The 14498-nt window shown below is 42.6% G+C and overlaps 1 non-coding gene across 1 annotated transcript; it reads right to left on the bottom strand.

The window, feature by feature from the left end:
• Window positions 1-13567: 13567 nt before the first annotated feature.
• LOC128773546 (U6 spliceosomal RNA) lies at window positions 13568-13670 on the bottom strand. The gene has a single exon (XR_008417915.1). It is a non-coding gene; the product is annotated as a U6 spliceosomal RNA (small nuclear RNA).
• Window positions 13671-14498: the final 828 nt, after the last annotated feature.

Below are 14498 nucleotides of genomic sequence, written 5' to 3'. Positions count from 1 at the left end.
TTAAGTTTATTTATTTATTTTCAGAGAAGAGAGAGAGAGCGCAGGAGCGGTAGAGAGAGAGGGAGAGTGAATCCCAAGCAGGCTCCCACTGCCAGCACGAAGCCCAATGTGGGGCTCTCGAGATCATGACCTGAACCGAAATTAAGAGTCAGACTCTTAACCAACTGAGCCACCCAGGAGCATTTCAATCATCACAAGAATCCCTCATGTTGCCGCTCTATAGCCACATCCACCTCTCTCTTGCTTCTATTCCCCCAACCACTAATCTATAGTCCATTTCTATAATTTTGTCATTTCAAGAATATTATATAAATGGAATCCTATACTATATAACCTATTTGGGTGGCCTTTCCCATTCAGTTTAATTCTTTGGAGATTCATCCAGGTTACTGCATTTATCAATCGTTCATTCCTTTTTATTGCTGAGTGGTATTCCTTGGTATGGATGCACTAGCTGGTTTAACGAGTCACCCATTGAAAGACATCTGGATTGGGGCTCCTGGGTGGCTCAGTCAGTTAAGTGTGCAATGCTTGATTTTGGCTCAGACCATGATCTCAGAGCTCATGAGTTCAAGCCCCACATCGGGCTTTGCACTGTCAGCACAGAGCCTGCTTGGGATTCTCTCTCTCCCTACTCTCTCTGCCTCTACCCTGCTTGTACTTTCTCTGTCTCTCAAATAAATAAACCTGAAGACATTTTTCAAAAAAAAAAAAAAAAAAGACATCTGGGTTATTTCCAGGTTTTTTTTAAAGTTTTTCTTTCTTTATTTTTTTAACGTTTATTTATTTTTGAGACAGAGAGAGACAGAGCATGAACAGGGGAGGGGCGGAGAAACAGGGAGACACAGAATCTGAAATAGGCTCCAGGCTCTGAGTGGTCAGCACAGAGCCCGACGCGGGGCTCGAACTCACGGACCGCGAGATCATGACCTGTGCCGAAGTCGGACGCTTAACCAACTGAGCCACCCAGGCGCCCCTGTTTTTGCACTTTTGTCAAAAATTGGGCACATTTATTTCCATCTATTTCTAAGTTCCCTATTCTGTTCCACTGATCTATGGGTCTGTCCCTCTGCCAGCACTACAGTCTTGATTTCTATAACTCTACAATACGTTTTTTTTTTTTTTTTTTTTTTTTTTAATTTTTTTTTTTTTTTTTTAACGTTTATTTATTTTTGAGACAGGGAGAGACAGCATGAACGGGGGAGAGTCAGAGAGAGAGGGAGACACAGAATCTGCAACAGGCTCTGAGCTGTCAGCACAGAGCCCGACGTGGGGCTCGAACTCACGGACCGCGAGATCACGACCTGAGCCGAAGTCGGACGCTTAACCGACTGAGCCACCCAGGGGCCCCTACAATACGTTTTGAAATCGTATTCCTCTAAACTGATTCCTCTAACTTTTCTTTTTCAAATTTGTTTTAGTTATTGTAGTTTCTTTGTCTTTCCATATAAGTTTCAGAATAATCTTGTCCATATCTAAAAATTTCTTGCAGAGATTTTGATAGGAAATGCATTAAACTGTATATCGACTTGAGAACTTACACCCTTTACTGTGTTGATTCTTCCAGTCCATGAACACAGTATGTTTCTTCATTTATTTAGATCTTCTTTGATTTCCTTCCTTAGGAAGGTGTACCTGTGGTGTTAGATTTATACCTAAGTATTTCTTTCTTGTTTTTCTTTTTCTTCTACCTTCTCTCCTCCTCCTCCTCCTCCTGCTGCTGAATGATACAGCATTTTTAATTTTGGTGTCCTTGTGTTCAGTGCTAATATATAGAAATACAATTGATTTTGTGTGTTTCTTATTTATCTTGTGGATACAAGATTATCCTTGCTGAACTCACATATTATACAAACTTGGGGGTTTTTTGGTGGTTGTTGTTGATTCTTTGGAATTTTCTGTGTAGCCAATCATGTCACCTGCAAATAGGGACAGTTTTATTATTTCTTTCTGGTCTGTGTGCCTTTTATTTCCTTTTCTTGCCTTATTGTACTGCTACAACTTCCAGCACTGTGTTGAAGAAAAATGGTAAGACCAGACATCCTTGTTTTGGTCCTGATTTTAGGCAGAAAGTATTCATTTCAGTCTTTCCCCATTAAGTATGTTAGCCATAGGTTTTTTGTAGATGATTTTTATCAGGTTGAGAACATTCCACTGTATTCCTATTTCTGTTTTGTTTTTTTGTTTTTTGAGACAGATACAGACAGACGGAGTGTGAGCAAGGGAAGCAGCAGATAGTGAGGGAGACACAGAATCAGAAGCAGGCTCCAGGCTCTGAGCTGTCAGCACACAGCCCAATGTGGGACTTGAACCCACGAACCACGAGATCATGACCTGAGCCTAAGATGGATGCTCAACCAACTAAGCCACCCAGGCGCCCCTGTTTTTTTGTTTTTTTTTTTTTAAATTGAACAGATGATGAGTTCTGTCTTGTGCTTTTTCTGGTATTAATTAATATCATGAGATTTTTCTTCTTTAGATTGTTAATGTGGTAGATTACATTAATTGGTATAAAAATATCAAATCAGCTTTGTACCCTTGAAATAAGCCCAACTTGATCATGGTGTACAATTCTTTACAATTATTGCTGAATTATATTTGCTAATAGTTTGTTAAGATTTTGCCAAAAAAAAAGGAATTTTGCATTTATATTCATGAAGGATATTGGGCTGTACTTTTCTTTGTACTGACTTTGTCTAATTTTGGCATCAGGATAATATAGTTTCATAAAATGAATTGGGCTTCCTGTCTTATATTTAGGTCTTTCATCCATTTTGAGTTTATTTTTGTGTATGGTGTAAGAAAGTGGTCCAGGTTCATTTTTCTGCATGTCGCTGTCCAGTTTTCCCAGCAACATTTGCTGAAGAGACTGTCTATTCCACTGAATATTCTTTCCTGCTTTGTCAAAGATTAGTTGGCCATATGTTTGTGGGTCCATTTACAGGTTCTCTATTCTGTTCCATTTATCTGAGTATCTGTTCTTGTGCCAGTACCATACTGTCTTGATGATTACAGCTTTGTAATACAGCTTGAAGTCCGCATAAAATGAATTGGGAAGTATTCCCTAGTCTTTGATTTTCTGGAAGGGAGTGGGTAGAATTGATTTTAATTCTTCTTTAAAACTTTGATAGAATTCTTCAATGAAACCATCTAGTCCTGGAAAGTTCTTTCTTGAGAGTTTTTAAATTATGAATTTAATTTTCTTAATAGCTATAGGGCTATTCAAATGACCTATTCTACATTGAATAAATGTGGTAGTTTGTGTTTTTTGAGGAGTGAGCCATCTTGTTGAAGCTGAATTTACATATATAGTGTTATTTGTAGAATTCCCTTATTATGCTCTTGATGTCTGTATGGTCTGTAGTGATATCGCTGTTTCATTCCTGATATTGGTAATTTGTGTCTTTTCTCTCTTTTTTCTTTGTCTGCCTTCCTAGAGGTTTGTCAATTTTATGAATCTTTTCAAAGAACTGGCTCTTGGTTTCATTGAACTTCTCTATTTCCTGTTTTCAACTCATTTCTGCTCTTTATTATTTCCTTCCTTCTACTTGCTTTGGATTTATTTTGCTCTTCTTTTATGTTCTTGACGTAGGAGTTTAGATTATTGATTTGAGACTTTTCTTCCTTTCTAGTATATGCATTTAGTGCTATAAATTTCCCTCTCAGCAGTGTGTTAGCACAAATTTTAACATGTTATACTTTTATTTTCATTCAGTTCTATTTTTACTTGTTTTTTAATTTACCTTGAGACTTCCTCTTTGACATAAGGACTATTTACAAGCCTGTTATTTAATTTCTAAATGTTTGGCTACCTTCCTATTATCTTTCTGTTATTGATTTCTAAGTTTGATTGCATCGTGATCAGAACACATTCTATAGGATTTCAGTTATTTTAAATTTGTTAAGATTTGTTTTATGACTGAGAATGTAGTCAATCATGGTATGTGTTCTTTGGGCACTGGAAATGAATGTGTGTTCTACTGTTAGGTGCAGTATTCTATAGGCGTCAAGTAGATATTGTGGTTGGTGATGCTGCTGAGGTCTTCTGTGTCCTTGCTGATTTTCTGTCTACTTGTTCCTTCAATTGTTAAGAGGTATATTAAAATCTCCCAATTGCTGCGCCTGGGTGGCTCAGTTGGTTAAGCGTCCAACTTTAGCTCAGGTCGTGGTCTTGCAGTTCACAAGTTCAAGCCCTGCATCCGGCTCTGTGATGACAGCTCAGAGCCTGGAGCCTGCTTCAGATTCTGTGTCTCCCTCTCTCTGCCCATCCCCTGCTCAAGCTCTGTCTCTCTGTCTCTCTCTCAAAAATAAACATTAAAAATTTTTTTTAAATAATAAAATAACATAAAATAAAATCTCCCAACTGTAATTATGGATTTGTTTATTTCTCCTTTCAGTTCTATCAGTTTCATTTTGCATATTTTGCAGCTCTATTGTTTTGTGCGTTTGGATTCAGGACTGCTTTGTCATCTTGATGGACTGACCCCCTCATCATTATATAGTTGGGGAAAAATATTTTTAAAAATCAGGGGGGGTGATTCCTTATTAGTGCCACCTGGAGGTGGAAACTAGGTTTCCCATATGGTTTATGAGGGGAGGGTGTGATCAATTTTCTTTTTACATTTACTATCAGAATGACAAGAATTAAAAAGTGTGTTAACTGTTGGTTATCTTTTGGTGAGGTTATGGGGAAGCAGGCCCCTCATACGTTGCTTTCACTGTGATACATTGGCCCAACTTTCATGGGCAACAAGATTATAAACACACTTGCCTTTGGACCAAACAGTTCCACTTCTTAGAAATTTATCCCAAAGATGTAAGCACACGGTAAGAGCAAAAGATTAGAAACAGTCTAAATGACCTTTAGCAGACTTGTTAAATAAATAATGGACAGTCCAAATGGTGGATTACTGAGATGCCGCTGCTTTTTCAAAGGGAGGTATGGGGGCATCTGGGTGGCTCGGTTAAGTGCCAGACCCTTGATCTCAGCTCGGGTCTTGATCTCAGGGTCTTGAGTTCAAGCCCCACACTGTGTTGTGAAGCATACTTAAAAAAACGGCGAGGGAGGTGTTTATCTATTGATACAGAATAGTCAATCTTCAGGATAACACGTTAAGTGAAGAAAAAAGAAAGCAACATGCAGAACAGTGTGTCTAGTATGTCATTATTTGTTTAAATGAGAAAAAAAAAAAAACCCACAAGTATTTGCCTACATATGTTTAAAAAAAAAAAAAAATCAGGCTGAAAATACAAACAACTAACAGCGCTGCCCAGAGGGTCCCCCACAGATGCCCATTCCACTCAAGGCCACAGTGGGCAAATAATTGCCAGACAGGCCTTCTCTCAGCCCAGGCGCCAGCCTAGGGCTCTGGGAGGCTGCGGGGCACCCTAAATAATAGGCAGAAACAGGCCAGGCCCTGTGGCCATCCACATTGCCTGCCCTTTGAACCTGCCCTTTGAGTGTTTGCTTTTGTAGACACTTAGATTTCCAGCTTGGAGGGCGGAGAGTGGTGGAGAGGGAAGGAGACGGCCCCATTGGTTGAGGGGCCCTCTCAATTGCCCTCATTCCAGAGTCCAGCACTTAGACTCTGAATTAATTTGGAGGCTGCGGGGGGGGGGGGGGGGGGGGGGGCGGGGGGGGGGTGGAGATTGGGGTCCAGATCCTGAAGATGCCAATTGGTGGGGACAGGAAGAGACAGAATAATGCAGTTCTGGGAAGACCCCTCCCACTGCCCCACCCTATCCGGGTATCTCCCCACCTCCCTAACTCCTTTTAGGCCCTCTCAGATTTGTAAATGTCCCTTGGGTCCGCATTGACGTCACTGCTTGGCGTTGAGTACAGAGCTGGAGTATTTCTTGAAGAGCTGGGAATAGGGCTCCCCCAGCACCCCCCACCTCAATCATTTTCATGCTACAATGCTGTGTCAGGGGTGGTGAGGTGGCCTATGAGAGTCCCAGGAGCTGGCTGCACCCACCCGTAAACAGGCTTCTCCCCTTGGAGGAGCCCTCAGACTCAAATTAAGGGTGTGTGCAACTATATATCATTATGTTGAAATCCTCTGGTTATGTGTCTGACTGTCCCACTATTTCCAGGAGGGTCAGGAATATGTTTGTTTTTGCCCAGTGCTGTATTCCCAATGTCTAGCTCAGTGCCTGGCACACAGAAGGCACTCAATATTTATGGAATGAATTAATGCTCTCAGATGTGGTGTCTCTTGGCTTCAGCCCACAGACCTGGCTATCCTTGGGGTGGGGATCAGGAGCTCTGCAAATCCCAGTCTCTAATGTCCCTAGCTGAAGCTGGAGCCTTCCCCCTTGATGTTTTCCTGCATCAAAAAATGTTTTCTTGACTCTCGTGCACTAGAGTCTGGGCTTCCATGATGCTTTCATTCCAGCGTTTACTGAGAGCCTCATCCAGGGGTCCTAGTAATCCAGTGGTCTGGGATGCTGCCACTCCCTTTCATTTCTGAGTCTTTCATTCCTAGAGAGGGAGTCTTTCTGAGTCAAGCTGAGTCTTTCCCTCCTAGAGAGATAGACATTGTCTAAATAATTGCACAGAGGAATGCAAAATGGACACAGTTTGCTCTGAGAACTTGTAATAGGGGTGCCTGGCCCAGTCTGGCCAAGGGTCAGGAAAGCTGTCCTAAAGTGAGATCTGAGGGAGGAGGAGTTCAGACAAAGTGGGGGCTGGGGGTGAGAAGGGGAAGGCAGCTCCTGCTAGCCAGCTGCAAAATCCCCTCCCGACCTGGCTACCCCTCTGCTGGCTCTGCTAGCTGGCATTCCTGACAGCATCTGCCTGAGGTCAGCCTCTTTCTGGAGTAGCCAACCTTTACTCCATACTTCCAGGAGAGGGCACCCCGCTCCTAGGTTTGGCTTCTGCCTACTGCAGTGCTGCTATCTTCTATACGGTTTATTGCTCCCTCTTGTAGAAGAAACTAAGGCTCAGAATTGTGATGGGTATGGTTCATTGCCTGTTGACTTGTTTTGAGGGCTTTTAGTCCATGGAAGCATCCACTCTGTTGATAGTGACATTCACCATAATGATACTTGTTGACGTTTTTTAAGTGCTTCCTATGCTCCACTCTATGTTAGATGCTGCAATGATACCTATTTTACAGATGAAAACCACTGAGGCTTATAGTGGTCAATTGGCCCAAAGTTAGGAAGCACTGATGACATCTGACTCTTGGGCCCCTGCTAGTAAACGCTGTGCTCTTCTGTTTTCCCATCTTGTTCTTCCTTCTACCCAGCCACACACTGGAGAGTGCCAGATGCTGGATGCTAGGAAGACACAAAGAGGAACAGTTCAAAGACCCTTTCCCCTGGGGCTCCAACTTAGTGAACATGTGAGTGTCTACACATGAATGCAGTCATATAAACCCTCACACACATACTCATTCACACATATACGCTTTCCCCACCATCACACACAGACACACACATATTCACACAATGTCACATGCTCACATATATTCAGATACACATGCAATTAGATGTTAGATAAGGATTGATCTGTGCTTTAACTGCCAGAGCCCTGGGACCCAAGGTTTAGCCAGTGATCGTCAGCTGCTTGTAACATCCTGTCCTTCCTCTTCCCCTTTCTTCATTCGGGAAACATTGCTGGCTACCCACTTCAGGGCAGGCTACTGGAGAACACAGATGACTCAGACCTGGCTCCTGCCCTCAAGGAACTTCCTAGCCCTGGGGGAGAAAGACTCACCAAGAACTGCCGCATAGACCATCAATGCCAGGGCACATCTGAGCAGAGTGGAGGGAAGGGATGATGCACAGCCTGGAGTCTGTGGAGGTTTCTCAGAGGAAGAGGCACCCACCTGGGTCTAGAAATAGCCAGGCAGGGAAAGCGGAGAGACCTGCCCTGATGTGGGGACATTTGCAAAGTCATGGCAGAGTAAAAGAGTGGGGGGCAGATAGCAGCTAATATCATGACCTCTTTCAAACCCTCTATGTAGATTATCCTGTTTAACCCCCTCAATGATCCTATGGGATAAAAATCATTATTAACTGCATTCTATAGATAAAAATCATTGTTAACTGCATTCTATAGATAAGGAAACTGAGGGTCAGGAAAACCCAGCTTACAAGCTGCAGAATCAGGATCTGAACCCAGCTACACCTCGTTCTGAGGTGGAGGCTCATGGTCCCACGGCTCTACTGCTTTGGCTGCAGTCATTTCTGCTTCTTACACATATACACCTTTCCTCTCTCTCCTTCTGGCACTAAGGGGGATGATGACAGGTTCAACAACATAGTGTCACCCTCCCAACTCATCTAAGGACACTGGTGCCTCCTTTACCTACTGTGCCATTCTGCCCAAGAACCTCCCAGTAGTGTGCCCTTAGAGACCACGCTCTTTCGTTTTGTTTTTGGCAGACAGCTTTGTAAAGTGTGTTGTATTGCCCCTAAATTCTTCACAGAGGACTGAACGTTCAGAAGGCCTTGACTCCTCCAGGGAAGCCACCAAATCTTGGGTTTCTCCACATCCCAGCCTCCAGCTTCAAGCCTGGTCCAGCTACCTGGTTAAGGTTTTTGCACTGGAATGGTAGTCCTTGGGGTATTTGCCTCGTAGATGATGTTTCTGATATTTTGAATTAGTTGCCCCAAAAAAAGTATTAAGTATGAATTAGTTGCCAATTAAAAAAATTTTTTTATTTTTATTTTTGAGAGGGGATGGGTAGGGGCAGAGAGAGAGGGAGACGATTTGGGCCTTGAACCCACAAACTGCGAGATCATGACCTGACCCTAAGGCGGACGCTCAACCGACTGAGACACCCAGGCACCCCAGTTGCCAATATTTTTTTAATTGGAGGAGTTGAAATGAATATCCACATTTCTAGGTTCTCTTGAAAAAATGATCAGATCTGGCAACTGAGTGTATGTTGTTGTACAGCAATGGGTGGGCAAGCCAGATGTTAACTGCCCTCTTTAGATGGGGTATAAGTTCTCCAGGCCAACATACATTCCCGTTCCTGCCCTCTTCAGTTGTTCTGCTAATCTGATCTCTGACTTACTTTTCTCAATGGTCCAGAATCATCCCAATGAGCATTGGTTGACATTCTTATTTGCATAGTAACCACTGACTTGTTTGCCACTATGCTAGATGTCCCCACATTTCAGGACTTCCTGAATTCTTGTCTTGGTTATGATTTACCTATCTTCTAGTTGCCAACCAGGATCCTAAAATGTAAGCATTAATAATAACTCCTTAGGAGCACCTGGCTGGCTTAGTCTGTAGAGCATACAGCCCTCTCTCTTTTTTTAATGTTTATTTATTTATTTTTGAGAGAGACAGAGCATGCACAAGCAGGGGAGGGAGAGACAGGGAAAGAGAATACCAAGCTCAAATACCTACACGGGGCTCCAACTCACAACCATGAGATCATGACCTGAGCCAAAATCAAGAGTCAGATGCTTAACCAATTGAGCCACCCAGGTGGCCCTAGAGCATGCAACTCTTGATCTCAAGGTTGTGAGTTTGACTCCCACATTGGATATAGAGATTACTTAATAAAATATTTATTTAAAAAATTTATAACCCCTGGGACACCTGGATAGCTCAGTTGGTTGGGCATCTGATTCTTGGTTTCAGCTCAGGTCATGATCTTGTGGTTTGTGGGTGTGAGCCCTGTGTTAGGCTCTGTGCTGTGTGGAGCCTACTTGGGATTCTCTCCCTCCCTCTCCCTCTGCTCCTCCCCTGCTCACATGCACACGTGTGTGCTCTCTCTCTCTCAAAATAAATAAATAAACTTTAAATATATATATAAACTCAAGCTTACAGGATGGATCCTTGTAGTTTTTTTTTTTTTCCTTTTTTATGTTTTATTTATTTCTGAGAGAATACAAGAAGGGGAGGGGCAGAGAGAGAGGGGCGGTGATCCAGAGCAGGCTCTGCACTAACAGCAGTGGAACCTGATGTGGGGGGCTTGAACTCACAAACTGTGAGATAATGACCTGAGCTGAAGTCAGACGCTCAACTGACTGAGCCACCCAGTTGCCCCCTTGTAGCTTCCTTTTGAGGTGGGCAGGCCTGGAATTGTTACGCATTTGACAGAAAAGGAGACGGGGATGAGCGCTTACCTGAAGCATCACAGAGTCAGCCGTGAACAAGTGCCTGGGGCTTGAATAGTTCACACAGACAGGGAGTTTGATGTGCTAGTGGTCATGTGGTATGAGGATCAGATGATGAGGATTGTGCTCTGAGATCCTGGATCTTGGGGGTAGAAGAGGAGGATCCAGGGGGAGGACAAAGAGCTTGGCATCACTTCCCTATGGTGGTGTGAGGCTAAATGTGGATAATTCTCTGCCCTGGCATCCCGTTATCTATCGCTGTGTAACCAATCACCCTGCTTAGTAGCATAAAACAACGATCATTTACTATTATCTTTTGGTTTCAGGGGTTGCTTGAACTAAGCTGGGCAGTTCTTGCTCTTGATCTCTTGTGTAGTTGCAGTTAGACAGTGGCTGGATTGGTGCCATTTTGAAGGCTTCCTCACACACATGGCTGTCAGTTGATGCTGGTTGTCAGGATGAAACCTGCACATGACCTCTCCATGTGTCCTGGGCTTCCTCCTAGCATGGTAGGTGGATTCCAAGGGCAAATGTCCCCAGAGAGAGACAGGTGAAAGTTGTGTCACCTTTTATTTTTTTAACTATTCTTTTTTTTTTTTTTTTAAGTTTATTTTGAGAGAAGAGAGCATGTGAGCGAGCAGAGGAGGGACAGAGAGAGAGGGTGAGAGAGAATCCAAAGCAGGCTCTATGCTTCCTGTGTGGAGCCCAACACAGGGCTCAGTCTCAGGAACCGCGAGACCATGACCTGAGCTGAAATCAAGAGTTGGATGCTTAACCGATTGAGCCACTCAGGTGCCCCAACTATTCTTTAGAAACATTTTTTTTCTAGATTTATGTAGATAAAATTGACATAGAACATTGTTTAAGTTTAAAGTATAATGTGGGGGTGCCTGTCTGGCTCATTTGGAGGAGCATGTGACTCTAGATCTTAGAGTTGTGAGTTTGAGCCCTATGTTGGGTGTAGAGATTACTTACTAAAATTAAATAATAAATAAACTTTAAAAATATGCAAAGTATACAATGTGATGATTTGATATACATATATATTATGAAATGACGACCACAATAATAAGGTTAACCACTAACTATATGGTTACTGTTCACCTCATGTAATTATCAGTTTTTTTGCTATAATGGTAATGGTGGTGATGAGAACCTTTAAGACCTACTCTCTTAAGAGCTTTCAAGTATACAATACAGTATTGATAACTATAGTCACCATCTTGTACATTAAATCCCAGAACTTAGTTCATCTTCTAACTGGAAGTTTGTACCCTTTGACCAACATTTCCCCATTTCCTCAACCCCAGCCCCTGGCAACCACCATTCTACTCATTTTCTATGAGTTTGACTTTTTGACATTCCACATACAAGTAAGACATGCAGTATTTGCCTTTCTCTATCTGACCTATTTCAGTTATAATGCCCTTAAGTCTATACATGTTGTCCCAAGTGGCAGGATTTCCTTCTTTTTATAGCTGAATAATATTCCACTATGTGGGGGAAAGTGGCATATTGTTTCTTTATCCATTCATCCATCTATGGACACTCAGGTGTTTCCATGTCTTGTTTGTATCCTTTTATGATCTAGCCTTGGAATTTATATTGGCATCACTTCCACCATACTGTTATTTGAAGCAATCACAAAGATCCACCCAAGTTCTAGAGAAAGGGCCATAGACTCTACCATTTGATTGGAGAGTGGCAAGGTTCTTTTTTTTTTTTTTTTAATGTTTATTTTATTTTTGAGAGAAAGAGAGAGACAGCTTGAGTGGGGAAGGGGCAGGGAGAGAGGGAGACAGAGAATCTGAAGCAGGCTACGGGCTCTGAGCTGTCAGCACAGGGCCCGACGTGGGGCTCAAACTCACAAACCGTGAGATCATGACCTGAGCTGAAGTCGGATGCTCAACCGACTGAGGAGAGCGGCAAAGCTCTAGAAGAGCAGGAGGGATAGGAGATATTGATGTGATCATTTTTGAAAAATATACTCCTCCACACCAAATAGCTCTGGAGTCAGATGCCTGTGTTAGAATCCCAGTACACTTAATGGCTCTAAGTCTCAGTTTCCTCATCTGTCAAATGGGACTAATAGTAGCACCTATTTCATGTGATTGCTATGAGGATTGAATGAGACAAGATCCCAAAGTGCAGAGTAACTGGCACATGGCCAGTGCTCAGTAGCTCTCGCTATTGTTGGGACAGATCATCATGCTAAGCTCTGATGAGTGTGAGTCACCCTTCCAGGCCACCGCCTGTTTGTGTGTGTGAGGAAGCCTGGAAGTATGTTCAAAGATGTGTGCACAAGTGGGTCTATGTGCACATGCCCAGAGGAGCTGAGTGTGTGTGTGTGTGTGTGTGTGTGTGTGTGTGTGTGTGTCAGTGTGAGTACTTATTGAGATGGGAACTTGGGCGGAATCCTGTCTGTGCACCTGAGGACACATGTAGGGCTGTGGCTGTGTGTGTGTGAGTATGGGGGACAGGGGAGAGAGAATGACTGGGGCTGAGTGTGTGTCCACAGCTGTGCACGACTAGTATTGGATGTGTTAGATGGAACCATGAAAGTCCACAAGAATGTGGGATTTGGCCAAGCCTATGTGTTAGATTGTGTGTATACATGTGCATGAGTGTGTGTGTTTGCTGAAAGGTGTCTGCCCATGCGTGATGCTTGGAAAAAATGAGAAAATGTAGTAACAAAGAACGCTTTCAGACCTTCCCAGGAATGTTTGAATCAAATGAACCCTTGGGGACTGTGACCAGCTGGAAAGACAAGGCACACCAGGTGGAGAGGCGTAGAGAAAGGCTTTTCTGAGGTTCATAATCACACTTGGCTGAGAGCCAGGGGCCCTATTAGGGCCAACAGCTTCCCACACACAGTTGCCTCCTCAGCTTGGAGGACAGCTCCACATCTGGGCCCTCCTCCTCATCATCCCTATTGCTATTAATAGATAATTTGTTAATTCATTCAAAAAATTTGTTTTAGTCAACTAGTTTATTCTTTGTTAAGTTTTTGTTTTATTTTATTTTATTTTTGAGGGGGGAGGGGCGGGGGGGAGAGAGAGAGAGAGAGAGAGAGAGAGAGAGAGAGAGAGAGAATGAATCTTAAGCAGGCTCCACACTTAGTGTAGAACCTGATCTCACAACTGTGAGATCATGACCTGAGCTGAAATCAAGAGTCGATACTTAACTGACTGAGCCATCCAGGCGCCCCTTAAGTTTTTATTTTAATTCCAGTTAGTTAACACACAAAATATGAAACACTTCACAGGGCACCTGGGTGGCTCGGTCCGTTAAGTGTCTGACTTGGGCTCAGGTCATGATCTTGTGGTCCGTGAGCCCGATCCCCGGGTCAGGCTCTGTGCTTACAGCTTAGAGCCTGGAGGCTGCTTCAGATTATGTGTCTCCCTCTCTCTCTCTCTCTGCCCCTCCTCGCTCACACTCTGTCTCTCTCTCTCAAAAATAAGTAAACATTAATTTTTTTTTTCAGAATATGGAACATTTTACAAATTTGCGTGTCATCCTTGTGCAGGGGCCATGCTAGTCCTCTGCGCATCGTTACAACTTTAATATAAGTGCTGCAGGTGCGAGTCATTCATTCAAATATTTATTGAACACCTACTATGGGCCAGGAACTATGCTAGAGGCTGGGGATCAACCCATGAACAAAGCCCTGTCCTAGAGGAGCTCATGTCCTAGTTGGAGGGGGTATTATATCCATAAGCACATATTTCATGGACAAATGTCACATCAAGTGGTGGTAAGTGTCATGAAGAAAAATCAGAGGGATGGGGTGACTTGGGAGGTGGGAGATACTCTAGAAAGGAGGTCAGGGAGGCCTCTCGAGCAGAAAACCAGTGTCTAGGGGACATTTTATTTATTTATTTATTTATTTATTTATTTATCCCTAGATTTTTAAAAATGTTTATTTATTTATTTTCAATTTTATTTTTAATTTTTTTAGAATTGCTAGAAGATAGTAAATATATTTTTTAAGTTTTTATTTTAATTACCCATTGTTCATCACAAGTGCACTCCTTTATCCTTATTACCTATTTAACCCTTTCCCCACCCATTTCCCCTCTATCAGAGTTACCTATATAAAAAGTTCTCTTAGTTAAGAATCTGTTTCTTGGTTTGTCTCTTTTTTTTCCCTTTGCTTGTTTTTTTTTTTTTTATTTCACATATGAGTTAAATCATATGGTATTTGTTTTTCTCTTATTTTGCTTAGCCTTATACCCTCTGGATCCATCCATGTTGTTGCAAATGACAAGATTTCATTCTTTTTATGACTGAGTAATATTCCATTGTTCCATTTTAAAATTTACATCCAAATTAGTTAGTATATAGTGCAACAATGATTTCAGGAGTAGATTCCCCAGTGCCCCTTACCCATTTAGCCCATCCCCCCTCCCACA

Source organism: Panthera pardus, unplaced genomic scaffold (genome assembly GCF_024362965.1).
Source record: "Panthera pardus isolate Hobbes unplaced genomic scaffold, ASM2436296v1 HiC_scaffold_25, whole genome shotgun sequence".
NCBI classification, from domain to species: domain Eukaryota; kingdom Metazoa; phylum Chordata; class Mammalia; order Carnivora; family Felidae; genus Panthera; species Panthera pardus.
This window is presented reverse-complemented; position numbering and strand designations above follow the sequence as displayed.